The 19599-nt window shown below is 36.9% G+C and overlaps 1 long non-coding RNA gene across 1 annotated transcript in view; it reads right to left on the bottom strand.

The window, feature by feature from the left end:
• Positions 1 to 17811: 17811 nt before the first annotated feature.
• LOC125619463 overlaps positions 17812 to 19599 on the bottom strand; it is a 32737-nt gene continuing 30949 nt past the window's right edge. Inside the window, exon 3 of the long non-coding RNA XR_007351024.1 lies at positions 17812 to 18434. This is a non-coding gene — a long non-coding RNA (uncharacterized LOC125619463). The remainder of the gene's footprint in view (positions 18435 to 19599) is intronic.

Genomic DNA, 19599 nt, shown 5'->3' with positions numbered 1-19599 from the left:
AAAAGAGAATAAGATCATGGCATTTGCAGGTAAATGAGTCAGAGAAGATAGTGCTAAGTGAAGTTAGCCAATCCCAAAAATCCAAATGCCAAATGTCTTCTTTGATATAAGGAGGCTGATTCATAGTGGGATAGGGAGAGAGGGCATGGGAGGAATAGAGGAACTCAAGATACGGCAGAGGGGTTGGAGGGGAAGGGAGGGGGAGGGGGTTATTAATGATGGTGGAATGTGATGATCATTATTATCCAAAGTACAGGTATGAAGACATAAATTGGTGTGAATATACTTTGTATTCAACCAGAGATATGAAAAATTGTGCTCTATATGTGTAATAAGAATTGCAATGCATTCCGCTGTCATATATAAATAAATAAAAATAAATAAATAAATAGAAAAAAAGAAAAAGAATTTGGGACCAAAGTAGTAAAGAATTAGGGGACATAGGGACATATACATATGATGCTTGAATAGTAAAGTCTTCCATAAATTTGTATTGTGTCTCTGTTTTATCTCATTTGGCATAGAGATAAGAAAAATGAATTTAGAGGGAAAGTGCTTTAGTCATTTTGGAAATGCCACTTTTTAATGCACACTGTTGGATGCCAAGGTAGTTATTTCAACTTCCAAGGAGTTACTTACGTGGTCTCTCTCTGAAACAAAGAATTTTAGTAAATGGAATGAAATTGTTGGCAAATGTACATTTGGGAAAGAGAGTTCCTTGGTTTATTCTCTGAATTGTTTTTAAACTATGTTTTGAGTCAAGTGATTCTTGATATATTTTATGTTTTAGACATGTTTGAAAATCTGAAAAATGCTATGATTCCTTTCCCAAAAAAAGTGCAGAGATATAGTACCTATTTACATTTATTATATTGTAATGTCACCTACTCTTTCAATGTTATTACAATATTATAATATTACAACATTATTTATTATATTACAATGTTATATACTATTTCAGAGGGATCTGTTAACCTGAGTCCCCAGTTTCAGAGACACAATTTTGATTATAAAAGATAAATGTCTTTATGAAATAACATCCTTTTTAAAGAAAGCTTAGTCCAGGTTTTCTGGACTAAGTGCTTAGGGAGCTGGCTTACTTTTAAACAGTCCTTTTAAAAATATAAGCATTCACCTACAATGAAGGTTTATTAGACTTTACAATTTTATATATGTTAATGACTAAATTATTCAAGAATTTCAAACTAAACATGGGTAAGAAAAGGGTTAATGTTAATATTTTGGTTCAATCTCATCAGTAACTAAGGAAAGTTTCCACTTAAGGGGCAGAACACCCAATTAAATTTGAATTTCAAATAAATACCAAACAGTTTCTAGTGTAAGAATTTCCATGCACTGGGAATTTCCATAAAATTCAAATATGCCCAATGAGAGGGCCATACTTTACTAAAAAATATTATTCATTTATTAACTGAAATTTAAATTTAATTAGGTATCCTGAGTTCTTTTATGATTCCTGTTCCTTTCTATTAGCAAGTCTATATCATCTCATATTTCAATTATGCTGGCTTCTAATGTCTTTGGAAGATGTAGGACACATAGTAGATAGTTATGAAATTAGCTTAAAGAAAGTAGTGATTGGATTTTTATGCACAGAAGCCTTTGCATTTGGTTCAAATATTTCAAGGGAATTTATAAGACTCCAATACAGGTAGCTAGTCTTAATTTTGAATAATCTGTGCAAATTGTCCATCAAAACTGGAATCTACATCTTTTTTTCAAGGACAGAAGGGGATCAAGTTACTGGAATTTAGTGTGAGGGCCAGCAATCATAGACATGCAGCAGTGGGTGAGGACAACCCCACACAACAAAGAATGATTCTGGTTCCCAGAGGAGTTTTGAGAGCACTTCCAGATATTCACAGGGGAAGTAAGCTCTTAAAAATGATCTGAACCTGGCACCTAAGTCCAATAGACAAATGTACACAAACCTTTGCATTGTTTTAACATATTTTGCATTTTTCAATAATGAGGCTAACACAGAAGTCAAGAGAAAGTCACCTTCAATTGATAAGTGGGGTCCAAAATCATCTAATAGAGTAAAAAATGCCAGATGATTTATAAATTATTAAATTCATAATTTTATTTTTGAATAATAAATTAATTAACAAAATGAACAGAGTAAAACCTGCATAGCCAGCTGGTAAATGATGGTTCCAGTGGCTCAAATACAAGATACACAGTCTAAATGCTTCCAGCTTCCTGATGCAATGTGACACTGCCTTTAGGCAGGTGTTGGGAACAAATATGAGTTTCTTCGGTTGACTAGAAATTCCAGAACAGCAGCAGGAATTTTAGGAATTGCCTGATTAGTTGGTTTTTGGTCTATAGTCCTGGTGGAATCCATCCAGACTTTCCCTGATGCCTGTTCTGCTCCTGCCTGACTTTTCTTTTGCATAGTCTACAACTCTTATCAAAATAAGAACCACCTTCCATTGAGAAGGGGGATGGGAAGAGGGTAGGAGCAGATATCGTGTTTTCTAACATAGACTTTTTCTGTACTTTGTTTATTATGAAATTTTACTAAGAGTTTTTCACCATTTTAGAAAATTCCATCATTGATGATAATCCACTTAGTACATTCAATTCCTCAATTAAATGATTTCTATCAAATCCTAATTCTGTATAAAGAATAAAATACCTGTGTCAGTTTGTTTTCTATTGAAAACACATTGAAACGTTTTATCATCATACATTTACTTCACTTAATTCTTCTTTAATTGTAAATGGGATATTATTTTCTTTTTAAAGTTATATAAGTACGTATGTATATTACATATAAATATCATTGCAGAACGTATATTTAGAGCTGCTGCTCTGAGTTATCTAATAGGAAGATATATTTCAAAGAGCACCTGCCAATCTGAGCAATGTCCAACATTCAGTTAAAGTCCACCATGATTTTTTGCAGTCAGCAGATTGATTATCCACAGTATCAAATAGAAGCTGGGGCAGGGGGGAAACCTATGCCAAAAAGATAATAGCAGCACACAAAATTTCTTGACACATGTTTCTTAGAAAAACAGTACACATTTATTGAAACAATTTACAATTTTACTGTGTATGTATAAGAAAGAAAACTCCAATAACTTAAGGAATACTTAACATACATAACATTTGGAAAGGGAACTGGAGAAGAGGTAAGGAATTCTTATAGAAAGGCTCAGCATTGCATTGGTAAAATGCTAGCCCTATTTCTTGTAAAAGGCCAGCAGACACATCTGGGCCAAATGTTATGGGGAAAGAAGATACCTTCTCTGAGCTACACAGGACACTGTGCACTTTTATTAGACATAGGATGCAAAGTGGCATAGTGATTAAAGGCTTCATTTGGAGTTGGACAATACTCAGCTCCCAGGTGTACCACTTCATGAGGCCAAAAACATTTCATTTAATCTCTCCAAGATTCAACTTCCTCTTCTGTAAATGAGGATAATTATAGGCCCTACCTCTTATCCTTATATAAAGTAACACACTTAATGTTGTATTAATCTGCTCAGGCTGCCATAACAAAGTGACTCCAACAACAGAAATTTATTTTCTTACCTACAGGCTGGGGAGTCCAAAATCAAAGTGCTGGAGGATTCAATTTTTTGGAGAAGGCTCTTTTCATGGGTTGCAGAAAGCAGCCTTGTAACTGTGTCCCTGAATGGCTTTCTTCCTTGTGTGCACGGGAGAGAAGGAGCCAAGAGGAGAGGGAGAGAGAGAGATGACTCTCTGGCACCTCTTCTTCTTAGGATAATAATCCCATCAGATCAGATCAGAGTTGGACCCTTATGACCTTGTTTAATGTGAATGGCCTCTTCAAAGGCGGCTTCTCTAATTATAATCACTGGGGAGGTTAGAGCTTCAATACATAAATTTTGATGGGGACACAATTCAGGGACACAATGCCAGACCTTAAGCTGTGCTAGGAAACATTGGTTATTACCAACTTCTTATTTCTAATCAAATGCAAGCATATTGTGAAATAGGCATTGTTATCTTCATTTTGGACATGACAAAACTGGCTCACTGGCTCAGAGAGCTTGCCTCACACACATAGGAACAAGCGTCCCGGAAATGGTAATATCAGAATTTAAACCTGCTTTAGAGTGAGAGCAATATACATGCTAATTTCATTTCATATAACATTGCCTCTCACAATAATGGCATTTGAATTAATTATTATTAACTAAAAATTTTACAGAACCTTATAATTTATAAAGTGTTTTCTTAGCCATTAACGGTTACGGTGAAAGATTTCATAAGACTACTCAAAAGACTAGAAAAGGGAGGACTAAGTGAGGAAAGGAGCAAACAGTGACAGATGTGCTGAAAAAAGTTCCCATTTGAATAAAGGAGGTAAAGCAAAACTTACTCAGAACCAAAGAAGCTGGCAAGAGATGCAGGAAGTGGGACTCTAAGGAAAAATGAGGCTTATGAAAACAGCAAAGCCATAAATGAGTGGAGAGTGGGCACCACTCATCAGGGCTGCAGGTGGCCACCACCATATGCAGGGTGCCTCAGGTGACACAGATTGAAAATGGTTCAGCACAAATCGCAGTTCCTGCAGTGATTGCTTTGCATGAGGGAGAATTCCATTGTTGCTAAGATTGGTAGTTTGAGTGCTGGATCTGGAGTCAAGTTGTCTTTCCCAGTTGTGATGAGAGGATGTATTAAATAATACACTGGGTGTTGTGTCCTGTACTTTGGACATAGTAAATGCAGCATAGTAAAGCACTAGCAATGGTGATGATGATGGTTTTGTACCAAGGACAGTCACATTATGCTAATGTGTACTGTGATATAACTGTCTCTTGCACTCCAAGTGAGAGGGTAGGAGGTACAATATTCCCCTAAGACATCGTTGTATGCGTTCACAATTCTCTAGGAAATTCCCAGGAAGAGAAGACAGGCAGTGCCTGAAGTGGTGATAGTAGATGCCATCAGAGCCTCAAGTGAGCAGAGCACTGGGCCAGAGACCTGAGTTAGGAGCCAAAGATCTAGAGCTATACTAGCTGGAGTTCCTAAGCCGGCATCTTCTGATATCCTGTGTTTTTTTTTCTCCTATCCTACTTACACGTACTCACTCTTGGAAGTCTTTTCTGGGGCAATGGGTAGCGACTGTGTATCTCCCATAGTGAGCCATTTGCCACGCTTGGAAATTTCAGTCCTAATATGAATAAAAGAGAAAGCAAAAAATAGAGGAGAAGGAAGAAGATGAGGAAAGGATGAGAGTGAAAAGCAGAGATCTCTCAGAGATTCGCATTGCCAATACCCTATGAGTAAAGGACTATGATTCTCAGTTTATAGCTGAGAAATGTGAGATGTGCCTCAGATCTTACAGCTGAAAAGGTCAGGAAATGGATCATCAACTCAAATCTACCAACTGGAAATTATACTTGCCTATTGTATTAAATCCTGCTTTAATTCCCACAAAGTATGGGAGCATGTAATATGCCAGATGAATTATGGATCTGTTTCAACAACTAGCTCTTGTGCAGAGAAAAATGGCTATGTGGCTGATGCACTGTTGTTACTTAGATGACAAAGGCTTTGTTTGGAAAAAAAATTGTTACAACTTCATGTGTATCATCTTTCAAGTAGAGCTAGTCTGTTGAACACCCAAACTGCATGGTTCCATATACTTGAAATACTGTTATAAAACAGATAAATGTAATGATTTTTCTGTTCCTCTTTGCATATTGCCATGTAAAGTTTTCAAATTTAAGCTATAATATTTTTCTTAACTGTGTATCTGGAAACTGCAAACTTGGATTCTTCATTCTGTATATAAATGAGGTCAATCTCTGCAGAAAACTAGGGCATCTCAATTATATAATCTCAGTTGAGTCCACACCCACCATCCTTGTTATTTACAGCTTCAATCTTGTTCTACGTTGCCCATCTCTAAAATAAGAAATATCATACACACTTGTCATATATGAACCATGATGATTTGTTATTTTAATTAAAATAAATTTAAAGTATTGATACAAAATAACATGGATAATTTCAAACAAAATATAATTCCTGGGTAACGCAAGCCATAAATCTTATAGGAGACTATCTTTAGAAAACAACTATTATGATCATATATCCTCTAGTAAGATGTTCACTTTTAATTCAAATGGTCAAGAAGTCTGGAAATCTTTTATTTCCTGAAGGGATGTGTACATTTGAAATCTGGCACAATCCACTATATGTCAGTGCATTAGCTATAGGGGGAAGAACAATGAAGAAAAAGAAAATATATGAAAATAGACAGATGAATTTGGGGAGCTTACTTGCCTTAGGGGAAAGGAGCCATGAAATAGCTGCTAGCACCCTTGAAAATTCTGCTTATGTACCTCATTATGCCACCTAGATTTCCAGCCTGTCACATTCAATGAGGTCTTTGCAAGCCAATGATACTAGGGCTGTCATTCTGATATTCTGTAATTTGGAATGACTCCCACTCTCACCATTTTGTAATGCTTCCTGAAAAGCAATGGAGGGAGCTTTGCCAGATATTCATTCTAACCCTACTTAATAAGAATATTTTAAGATTTCAGCAAGAACAGATCTATGCTACTGATGTGCTGGGGCATCCAGTCATTCTTGTCACCATTTGTGCTTTTATTTTCTAAAAAAACCAAAAACCAAAAAACCTGAGGTCTCAGCATGTAAAATTACATTTGATTCCACTGGTAGAAATTATCGTTATATATAGTGCCTTCAAATTCACCACCGTCGCCGTGATTTCTGCAATCAGCCTAATCCACTCCCAATTCTGTTGTCTTTTCAACAAGATTCTGATTGCACATATTGGGCCATATTCTGAAAGCAGGAAGAACTTTTTTAGAGAAAGTGCACATCATCTGGGAGGGGGGCAGATGCTGCTTGGCACATCCTAGAGTTCTCCATGGAATGCCTGGAATTCTGTACAGTTCCAGAGGAAGCAGTGAATTCCTCTTTCTTCCAGCAGTGCTCACTGATTTTTGTAGGACTGGGGTAGAGCTTATATCCTGGGAGCCCATCCTGGACTCTTTCTCAGCTTGGTTTGAGGACAGAGTCACTGACAGGGGTCAATGGCAGACACATTCTGTTTCGAACATGCAGTTAACAGAGGAGTAAAGTGCTGTCATTTGACTCATGAAGAAACTATCAGATGACTGTCCAGACCCTAAACTATAGGAGTCATTGAGGCCAGAGGTTCTTTAGAGAGCTACACCTCTGAAGAGGAAGAGGGTAGGTCATCTTCCTTTCTTTTCTTCTTCCCCAAATTTCTGTCCTCCAACAGCAAATGAGAAACTCCTTCTACCTACACCACCAATGCCCTTCAAGGACTATAGAATTAAAATATGTACTTTAATAGATTTGGAAAGACTGTTTTGTGCATAGGGCTCATTCTCTCACCGTTTAGCCAGGTATGATCGATGTCTGACATAGATATAAATTTGATCTTGCATCTTTGAAGAGATCCTGATGGGCACAGCAGAATGACAACAGAGGAAGGAAGGAGAAGACAAGAGAGCCTTAGAGCAGCCCTCTAGTCAAGGATCCAAATTATTTCGGGAACAGTCTCTTCCTCTTCCTTCCTGTTCTCTCAATGTCTGTCCTTGTTTTCTTGCCTCACACGGATATGCAGATGTCCTCAGTGCCCTCTGTCCGTTTCTTTTCCTAGACAGCCAAGAAAAACTATTTCTGCTCGCATTTTCCTTTTTGAATGAGCCTCTCTCACCTCATTAGCTTATGCTATTCGTTTCCCAGAACTGCAAACTTGACTTAGGTATATTTTCTGGGAATATTGTTCTCCCTGGTTGATTGAAGAGAAGTCTCTCATTTGCTCCCTAGCTCTCTCTCCAGATTTCTCCCTCTAGTTTAACACAAAGAATCAGCAATCTGCTTTCAGTCATGGCTGTTGACACATCAAAGAAATATGACTTTAATTTTTCAAAGCAAATATGAATCATGTAGTGTTCCTCACACAGACAGTACCCTCCTCTGTTAGCTGGCTGTACAATCTAAAATTCTGAGCATCATTTTATGCACCAGCAATGGTCAGATTATTGGGACTGTGCAGTAGAGAGCCACCACTCCAGGATATGACCTCATCTGCTCTGAGAAACGGAGTGGGGGTTGAGCTGGGTCAGTGTTTGTAGGAACACGTTTCCGGTGAACACTGAGAGAATCTCAGGGAAGGACAACAATTTCTCACGCTGGACAATGGCCTCCTTTAATGAGAACACTTCAGTTCAAAGTCAAAAAGCAACGATAAGCTCGTTCTTGCTGCAGAAAAATAGAAAATAAACTTTGTGTTTTTACTAATAACAGGAAACAGTGACTGAATTGCATAGAAAAAAGTTTCATTCAGAGTTCATTTTTTTTTGTAAAATAGACAATGCAAATAAATGAAACTGAGATTTTTTTCCCCAAAATTAATGACTTCTAAGGCACGAGTTATGATTATAAGAGTTTCCACCTATCTTCCATAGTTGTAATAATTCACATGGATCCTAACAATGCTTCTGTCATCGCAAGACCTTGACTATCCTTGTGATTCATCCAAATATCTATTTTGAAAGCCTTCCAGTAAAATGCAGAACATTCACTAATAGAAATTAGCTACTAAACTATATGGCACTAGCCAGAAACCAGAATATCTCCTGAAACAAAGCATCCCATTCTCTTGTCACTCAAGTAAAAGGAGACTTATTGTCTTGTGATGATGAGGCAGAGGAAGGAGATATGAGGAGAAGATGATTAATCAAGAGCAGGGCTTACGCCTGAATCCTGTAATTACACTCTGCCCACCAAAGGTTCCTGTAAATACCACTTAGACTTAACTCTCACGGTCTCTTATGACTCCCATCATATTTCTCTCAGGCTTATTATACTACCCACAGTGAGGAGGATGTACTCCAAAGCTGAGGGAATTATTTCCCTTGAGTGGGTGCAGGTCCGTGGGTGAATTTATAGTTGCCAGCATCCAAGAATGTATCAGTGACAATGAGATTCCTGTAGGTTCATTTCAGCAGCCAAAGAAATGACTCTGCTGAATTTTGGTTTTGTGTTGCTTGGTGTTGCCCTTGCGGGCACTGGCCATCCATGAATGCACACACAGACTCACACTCATGGATCTCACACATCAACTGTGCGTGGGTCCCAAGTAAATGTCAGGTGGCTCCATTGTCTGGAATCAACTCTGAGAACACAAGTATTCTAGACTGTGTATGCCCTGGTGAAGAATGAGGAGAGATGACACACACAAAAAAGAACATGTTTTGCTAATCTAAAGGTATTGATGATAGTTTAATGAGGGACATAAAATAAAAATTAAAACCTATTAATAAATACAAATAAAATGGGCAATAAAATATGTTCATAATAACTGAACCAGTACAGGAAAGTTACACATCCTTAACATTCTCATATAAAGAAAAGAATAAGGAAGGAGAAATGAAAGAGGTGACTTGGAGAAGGTGAAAATAACATGCTGGGCCTCTGGTTAATCTAATAAGAAATGACCAGAAAGCTAATCTTTTCTTTTAGCCTTAGAAGAGAGACATAAAGTTAGTGTATGTAAGGCAAATGAATGCCCTGGGGCAGCATGTCCCTAACTATTATTTTTAAAATCCAAGCAATATTCAAAGGTATTTCCAGTATTCTTTGAAAGATACATTCTGGTTTAAGAAAGCAGAAAGCTGTATCTTATCTTTGAGGTTGACAAAAAACCTCTAAAAAATATCATCACCTTAAGGGCCCTGTTTTATTCAGCTTTGTCACCACTGTAACCAAAACACCTAAAAAGAATAATTTTAGAAAGAAAAAAAATTTACTTGGTGTTTATGGTTTCAGGGATCTCAGTCCATAGACAGCCATTTACATTGCTCTGGGTCTAAGCTGAAGCAAAACATCATGGTGGAAGAGGGTGGTGGAGGAATGCAGGAATGCAGGTCAGGACAGGGCCACCAGGAAGGAAAGAGAGAGAGAGAGAGAGAGAGAGAGAGAGAGAGAGAAAGCTCTTCTCACGAGGGACAAAATATAAACTCCAAAGACATGCTCCCAGTGACCCACTTCCTCCAGTCAGTCACACTCTATCAACCTAGAGTTACCACCCAGTTAATCCCCAATGGCAGATTAATGCACTGATTGTGTTAAGACTCTCGTATACCAATCATTTCAACTCTCACTTTTCTTGCATCTCTCATATAAACTTTTGGGGAATACTGCCGCAGTCCGGCTACAGCAAAATAACCAGGGGGTGACGAGCAAATTGTGTACATTGATACAGCAGGAGTGGGAGCCGTTTATTGTAGGACAACAGAGGTATTTATACATTCCACACAGCTTATCTTAATTAGCATAAACTAGATACAGCAGTCAACCAATAAGGAATCTCCATACTTAATGGCTCGCTGGGGTTACTTCACAAACCACTCCCTCTGGCAAAATGCCAGGGGCCATCCATACTTGTTTACAGACCCTAACAGAATACCTCATATCTAAACCATAGCAGGCCTTGAAAGTGCCTCTGTAATGCAGTTTTCTTTTTTTTTTTTTTTTTTTTTGTGCGAGGTGATTCATTATGCACTTAATTTCATGGATAATTATAATGCTTTTTAAATTTCTATTTCAGGTAAGCACAGTGACACACATCTGTAATCCCAGCAGCTCGGGAGGCTGGGGCAAGAGGATCAAGATGAACTTGAGCCTTAGCAACTTAGCGAGACCTCATCTCTAAATAAAAAAATAAAAAGGGCTGGGGTTGTAGCTCAATGGTTAAGCACCCCTGAGTTCAAGCCCCAGTACTAAAAAATAAATACATAAATAAATTATCTATTTCATATTTGGATGAGGTGTGACAGTTTGTGCTTTTTTGAGGAATTGGCCTAGTCTAAACTGCCAAAGATCTAAACTTAGGAGTCTACAGTTTTTTGCAGTATTTTCTCCGTGTGCTTTTGATGTCTTCATACTATGTAGTGATAGCCCCATTTCACTCCTATAGTGGTCATTTGTATCTTCCCTTTTTATTTTCTCTCTCTTTCTAGGGATTTCTCACTTTCATTGATCTTTTGAAAGAACCAGGCTTTGTTTTACTGATTTTTCTCTATTGTTTTCCTACCTTCAATTTTATGGATTTCTACTCACATCTTTATTATTTCCTTTCTTCTGGTTGACTGTCATGGGTTCCTGGGTTTTATCCCCCAACCTTCTTTTTTTGGTGACACTTCTTGGGATTGACCCAGGACCTTGTGCATGCCACACTCCCAGCCCTTTTTTATTTTGTGACAGGGTCTCACTAAGTTGCCCAGGCTGGCCTCAAACTTTCAATCCTCCTGCCTCAGCCTTCCAAATGGCTGGAATTACAGAAGTATACTATTTCCGGTCCTCTTCTAATATAACACTTAATGCTAGAATTTTCCCTCTGAGCACTGCTTTAGCTATATCCACAAATTGTGATACGTTGTTTCTTCATTTTCATTCAATTTTTTTAATTTCTCTTGAGACTTCCAAAAAATAAATAAATAAAAGCCTTTCCTCTTTATCTTTAGTTTCTAAATGCACAAAGATTCCCTGTTACCTTCTGGTTTTCCTATTTTAATTCCATTGTGATTTACTGTGCCCACTGATTCTTACTTTGATTCCTTTATGGTTGTAGACACTCAGTATGATTTCATTTCTTTTAATCATATCTTTAAATGCATCTCTCTATATAGCATTAAATCTTTAATATATCTTTATTACATCATATAGTTTGTAAATTGGGTTTGCTTAAAAGGGGTCTACCAGTATTCCCTAGAGCTTATGAATTATCTTCTACCTTATCTGAAGACACTAGTCCCTTTAGACCTTTCATTAAGTAGGGCTATTTTCCAGACCAAGAAACTGAACATTGGATTAAAAAGTCTTTTTCATCTGCAATCTTGAAACAAAAACATGCCATCAGCTCTTCCTTTGATGTCACATCATCCTGCCCCAATCTGTCCAAATGAGAGAGAAATGGGAGATGTCTAACAGAGGGGTCCACAGGGGATAGTCATCTTCACTTTGCTAAAAACCAACTAAGGAGAGCCATAATACAAACCCCACTTGCATCTCTCCATCCATTTTAACAAGCCAAGCACAAGAAAAGAAACAAGTTTAGGATCACTACACACACACACACACACACACACACACACAAAGCCTCTGGTTTGTCAGGAATGTAATCCTATGGAAATATTTTCCAGGACAATTCATAAAATCCAGAAGACAGATAGAAACAGAGAAAGTTTCCCATTCTCTCCTTTGTCTTTTGCAATGTTGACTGCTTCAAGTTCAGAATAGTCATCTAGTAATTCATTATAGGCCTTGGATTTCCTTTGCCTAATTCTGCAGCAGAGGTGACCTAGTTCATAGGTTCCATAATCTGTATTTCCAAAATAATAATTTGTCCATGTTGAATTTGGATAGTGACAGCAACAGACCTCCTTGACTCCTGGAAAACAAAAAATAAAAATAAAAATTTAAAAATTAAAAAGCCCACATCCTTATCCTTTACTGGATTGCCCAGAGTACAGTGGGTACTGATCCAATTCCACAGGCTCTGATGAGCAGGTCAGAGATGTTTNGGCATCCTGTAGGCTTCTAGGATTTGTGATTCTGTCTCATTCTTCATGTCTGGGAAGTTTTCTCGTATTATTTCGTTGAACATATTGCTCATTCCTTTGGTTTGGACCCTATACCTTCCTGTATCCCAATGACTCTTAAAGTTGGTCTCTTAATGTTATCCCATATTTCTTGGATGTTCTGCTCATGGTTTCTTAGCAGTCTTGCTGAGCTGTCTATGTTCTTTTCCAGTTGAAATACTTTGTCTTCATTGTCTGATGTTCTATCTTCTAAGTGTTCTACTCTGCTGGTAGTATTCTCATTTGACTTTTTAATTTGGTTTATTGCTTCCTGCATGTCTAGGATTTCTGTTTGTTTGTTTTTTATAACCTCTATCTCCCTGTATAGTTGATCTTTTGCTTCTTGGATTTGTTTATGTAATTCATTGTCGAAGTGATCTTTCATTGTCTGATTTTGTTGTCTAATGTCTTCCTTGAGACTCCAAATCATCTGAAGCATGTATATCCTGAATTCTTTATCTGACATTCCATCTGCTGCAGATATTACCTCTTCTAAAATTGAGTTGACCTGCATTGCTTTTGGTCCTTTCTTTCCTTGTCTTTTCATACTGCTCACATTTCTTTCTGCTTGGTGAAACTGTTGTGTTATTGAATTTTCCCCCTATATATTTATATTGCTCTTGTATAGTTGCAATGTCTCCCTTTTGTAGATAAAGACAATGTTAACAGTTCTCAATATCAATAGAACATCATCTAAGCACACGTTTTCCTTATTACTACATTTATAGCTAGACTGTATGTCTACAAATGTTGGTTTCGATTATCATTTACAAATACAGTCATTAGTTTCATGAAAGACATACCATTTCTGGTAGCTTGAAGAAAACTGGATTTCAGGTGTAGGATGTTATGTTTATGGGGAAAGGAGTGAGGGTATGGGGTCAATCTAACTTAGTAACTTTGGAGAGCTCTAACCAATAGATGGGTAATTTATGGAAGAATGTATAGATTCAAATTCCTATCTGTATTTATAAGATTACCCTACTTATGAATAGTATAATTTAGGGGGTTGCAAGTGGGATAGAGGGTGTAAGAGGGAGGAAAATAGATAACAAGGAAAGGAAGAGAAAAAGAGAGCACAAAAAAGAAAATACGAGAAAAAAGAAAAGGAATAAAAAGGGGGAAGGGAGGTGGGGCATATGCAATTCCTCTATAGTATATTATTCTGGTGATTCAGTTGTTAAAGATCTTTTTCGTGTACAATTTTTGGTTTCACATATGTTGAGGTTGCAAAGACCCGAGGGGGAAGGGTAGATTAGACTGGGTGAATGGCTGAAAAGAGAGAGAAGAGAGAAAAAGAAAGAAAAAAAAATGTCTCTCAGAACTCTGTTTTCATTTCTTCCAGTTGGTGGTGTTGTCTATTCCTAGCTTGAGTCTCTGGGTTCAGGATGGTGGTAGTAGTCAGTGTGAGAGGACTTGAGCTTCTACCTGTGGCCTCTCTACTCTTATTCTCTGAGATGTAAACCAGGTGCCTGATCCGCTGCAGAACCACACTGGTAGCCACGCCAGTCAACCGGTTGGTGGGTTTTAAGGGTTGGTGGGATTTTCCAAGATGAGTTCCATCAGTTTTTCTCATAAGGTGTTTGATAAGGTGGGGGTGTTGGGGAAACCTTATGTTTGTCAAGAGCTCAGTCAGGTGACCGCACGGGCGGGCGGCAGGGCCCCTCCTCCAGTTGAAGTGGTCTGTCTACCTCACTGGGTGGAGGCTGGGCTCCTCCAACTGGGGAGGTCTGTCTACCGCTCAGGTGAGTCGCTAGGCCTGTTCTCCAGGTCGCAGGTCTGCCTACAGTGCACGCGCAGGTGTTGGCTGGGCCCCTCCTCCAATAGGGGTGATCTGTCTACCACGCCAGCGGGCCACTGGGCCTGTTCTCCAGGTCGCAGGTCTGCCTACCTTGCAGGCGCCTAATGTTTTAGATTCTAAGCTCTCAAAGAATATGACATATTAATAGTCCAGCTTGGTGAAGCAGTAAACTAGCAAATGCCTAAGTACTCTGTTAGGTGCAATAAAAGAAATAACTCAGTGTGCATGGCCTATACATACTAACTGCAGATATTAAAAAGTGATGTTTTTTAACAATATGTGGTATTTTTGTTATTCATTGAATGATTTACCTTTCACTGCTGGTAAATGAGATTGGCACTCACACATTGGAGTCTGTACTTTCTGGAAAGCAATCTGACATTACAACATTTAAATGATACATTTATCACTGATTTCAGGGCATGTCCACAGCCTGTGTATTAGTAGACTAAAAGAAAAATATATAAAGATGATTTTATTGATGGATAATGGGATTCTATTTCTTCTATATACTTTGCAAATTTTCTATTAATGTATGTATAGCAGTTAACAGGATTTCTTTATTACACAGCAATTCAAAACCAAGTCTCACTCATTACTACTTGTAACTTTGGACAGGTTCCTAAAGTATTGTCTCATATATGAAACAGTCACAGTTTTATATGGTGCATACTTGGTAACTAAGTGCATAGGTATCTTTATTATATTCAGAAAAGTATTATTAAAAAAAAAACTTCAGCTGGTGAATGCTATGGTATATTAACAGTCCTGATAAATTTAACTTCACTTAAATGTCCACTTTTAATAGTCAAATTCCTGAAGAAAATGCTATTCATAAGAGTATGTTTAATTGGAAAAGCACTTATTTCCATTTAAGTTCAGGCAATTATTCTCCACAGAAGATAGACAAACTAATGCCCCATGAAGCACCATCAGGTACTTCATACTTAAGCAAAGACCCCAAATCAAAGTTTGCAGTTTTATTATTACAGCTTTCATAAAAAATACTTTTATATCATATGTGACTCAGAAAATTCCTGATATCCTCCTATCAGGCTAAAGAAACAAGAAAATGAAATAGTTCAGTGATTATACTTTTAAGTATTAGGGCCTTTGGAGCCCCAGATATTTTATATGTAGGCCTAGACCACTGTGCTCCTGTTCATTTGCTTTATTAAGATTCTGGCCTAAAGGCACACATTTTAGTATAAACCACAGGACTTTTTTGTTTTGTTTCGTTTTCAATTCCAAGACCAGGTAAAGACAGGGCATCCCTATCTAAAAAATTGAAGCATGGTGGCTCAGGGTTAGGACCACTTCTTGGTGACACTGACATGATTAAGCTGGTCTTAACAAATCTATGCTGGGAAAACTCAGAAGTGCTGGCCACCTTGAGGACCTCAAAAGACTGTGCCTTGAGCACCTGGGTGTGGCCATGCTCTTGCTCTGTGGTCTCCTCAGGCATGCTCAGCCAGTCATCTCCAGATCACAGATCATCATACTCTGCTTCTTAGTCAAAGAGACCACCCCAGTCACCGGTGCTTCCTTATCTACTCCTGTTGGGAATGCAATGACTCTACAATACACACCTCATTCCTCAAGATCACCTATTGGAATTCACATTATTTTTCTCAAGCCTTCAACTCCAGTGAACTCCATCTCATGCCTACCACCCTTCTCATTTTTAAAAATCTGTCTTACTTTTGAATTTGTTATATGTTATTTGTTATTTGTTATATGTTGTTTTTTGGTGTATGTAAACACTTTGCAAATTTAACATATCAAAATAGAAGGATATATTACTCTTCATTCATTATTTTAAACAAATACTTCTTACATGCTTCACAATTGTTCTAGACAATGCAGATTCAAAGAATATGACAGATAAAGGCATCTACACTCACCGTGATGAGTTCTGAGGGAAGATGGCTGCATCTCCAGCAATGTGAGAAGTGTCAGAAGATGAAGTAAGAGAGACAGGCAGGGCCAGACTGTGTTGGAATTTGAAACTATGAGCTAGATGATTTCTCTTGTTCCTCCTCTACCTCTTTCTCTTTCTCCATCCATCAACAGTATGGAATTTTTTTAAACTTTTTATTCATCTTAATTAGTTATACATGACAGTAGGATGCATTTATGCACTTTGACATGTCATACGTAGATGGGATATGATTTCCACTTTTCTGAGTGTACATGTTGCAGAATCCCATTGGTCATGCAGTCACATGTACACATAAAGTAATAATATCTATTTCATTCTACCATCTTTCCTATCCCCACATCCTCTCCCCTCCCCTCCTATTACTTCCCTCTACCTAATTTAAGGTAATGCTAATTTTAAGTCAGGGGATGATCATTCACTTTTATGTAGAGAAAGGATTGTAGGATGGCAAAAGAAGAAACAGAAAGGATGTGCAGAAGCTCAAGCATACAATGGTGTCTTGGGCCAGGATAATAGTAATGAACCTTGGGAAATTATTTCACATGCTTATGTGTGAGTTCTACTATATTAAAATCACCACAGATAGGTGCTATGTCTAACCCATGAAATATTTCACAGGTAAAAGCACATAGCAGATGTTCCTCATGTATCTGTTAGCAAAGATTGGACTTAATTTTACGTCTGCTTCATTTTTTAAAATATGATAGAAAACTCATGGTATATAGTGCCTGAATTGACCATTCTTTTTGCTAAGTATTTCTCTTCATCACCATGATGGATACCTGCACAATTTATTTGTTCAACTTTTCAGGCAATGATAGTCAGTCAAGACAGAACCCATCTACTAAATTGAACCTTACTAACATTTTTCAATTTTTTGATGTGCCCTCAATATATGTCAATATTTTAAGAGGTTTTGATGAGAAAATCTTAAGGTAATGTAAGATAGCTGAACATTTTTTTCTTTCTGCAAATGTATTTCTTTTTAGCTCACCATGTTTGCTTGTATATCCAAATACCATGGTAATGTTTCAAATTATTATTTAGTCTTCAATGTATAGTTTTTGAGTAGGATGTGCCAATGATTCAAAAATCTATGTATGGAAATATAACTGCTGCTTATGAAGGCTGCTAAATTTCAAGACTGTGCTTGGGTGTATAATTCATTTTTCTATATATAACTGTAACTTGACTATTTGCTTAATTTTCCCAACTAACTTTTTTAAAAAGATTAAATGCTTATAAGTACAACAGAGAAGTGAGGTGACCCAAATGTATGTGATCTGCTCCTTATAAATCAATTATATAATGATTAGAAAGCCTAGACTCTTAGGTTTCCAGTGAAGAACTCTTTTGAGAAAATATCAATAAGGTAGATAAAATAAAGTAATAAATACAAAATCACTTTTAAAAACTTTTAAAAAATGCTATGCATATTCCACAGTCATTTTATTTAATAAACCAGAACAGTTTCATTTTATTCCTTATTCAAAATAGTTCCAAGTCCATGATTTTCAATCCTTTGGAATGGGTGACTAAAAGCCAAAATTCGTTTCACCAACAAGAAAGCCTTTTACTGACTTGTTTTAATTTGTAGAAGAAACTATGCAGAAGAGTCTCCTTCAATATAATGGGGAAAGCAGTGATGTCTACTGCTCTGGTACCATTTGAAAAAAATGCCTTTCTAACCAAGTGGTTCATAGACAAAAACTATGCCAAGTCTGGAATTATGGACCCATCAGGATCAAATCACAGTTTTTCAGACTTTTAGAGGTGTATAGAGTATTAGAAACCATGTAGTACAATTCCTATATTTGTTATGAGAATAGCAAAAACCAAGTGAGGATCTGCAAGGAGAAAATAATGGGCACTTGAGACGGATCTTTGCATTGTAAGCTTTGTTGACCAGCTTGCCAGAACCCTTCTGTGGCAGTACTAAGATTCAAACTCAGGTCATCTTGAACCAAGGCCAGTAGTCCTCATTTGCATCTTGTGTGTGTTTACTTTATTGAAGTCATTCATTCCATGAACTAACCTGCAGAAAATAAAAGAAAAATACTTCTATGAACTTAGCATGTTTCAGGAACTATTCTACATCTATTGAAGTATTTAATCATCCCCACAATCCTGCTAAATACATACCATTATCATTTCTCTTTCACAGATAAAATATGATAGAGTACTTTGGTCAGGAATCAAAATCAGAGAGCTACTAAGTGGTACAGAATAGGTATGAATTCACGAACTATAGCGATTAAACACTTGACCATTACTATCTAAAGTAGTTAACTTAAAAGCATAATAAAACTTAGAAAGTCCAATGTGTTCTTAAAAATAAGAGGTATATAGAATTCTGATAATGACTGTTTCTTAGTTTAGAAACAATAAAATGCATTTCAGCTTTAGAATTTCAACATGACTTTAAAGAAGAGGCTTGAAGATAGTTGGTTAATTTGGGGAACATATTTCCTAATAAAAATATTCATAAGAAGGACTCTGAATCTGTTTTAATCTTGCCTAAATTCCTAGTTATCAGTAATAGAGAACTTGGAACATGATAGGAATTTAATAAAATGCATGAAAAAAAATTATGTGAAAATTAATGAATGATTGAATTGCAAATACAATTTATGCTTAAGAAATGCTAAAGATTTTTATTAAGGAGAATCTGGTGAATTGAAATGATTCATGTAGTTGACCCAAATGTTACTAGTCTCCAAGATATACTCTATATAATAAGCTTATTATAAGACTCCCCCTTAATGGGATGATGGAATTCCTAATGCTGAAAGGTAAATTCTGATGGTCCTAAAAGGATCATATGTATGTGTAAGTAAGTTTATAGATAATTTTTATTAACTTTTTATAAGTAATACAGGAGTTGAATTATATTTCTAAAATATGAAACACCAGCAATACTTATTACAAGATAATGGTAGTTTTTTTAAATCAGATTTGACTATCAATACAGTTGCTGTTATTTTTCTTCCTTTAATAATCAGTTTCCTACCTTTGTAATCAAGAAGATTTAATTATGGAAGATCAATTTATTCTGTTTAGAAATATTTGCCAGCAAAATGTGAATATAAACAAGGTAATTCTTTTTGTTTTCTCCCTCCCCCTCTTTCTCCTCACCTTCTTCCCTTTTCTTTCCTCCTCCTCCTCCTCCTCCTCCTCCTCTTTTTCCACTTTTTTTTTCT

The sequence above is a fragment of the Marmota marmota genome, unplaced genomic scaffold, assembly GCF_001458135.2.
Source record: "Marmota marmota marmota unplaced genomic scaffold, marMar, whole genome shotgun sequence".
NCBI lineage: Eukaryota > Metazoa > Chordata > Mammalia > Rodentia > Sciuridae > Marmota > Marmota marmota.
The sequence above is the reverse complement of the archived record's forward strand: the minus strand, read 5'-3'. Positions and strand labels throughout refer to the sequence as shown.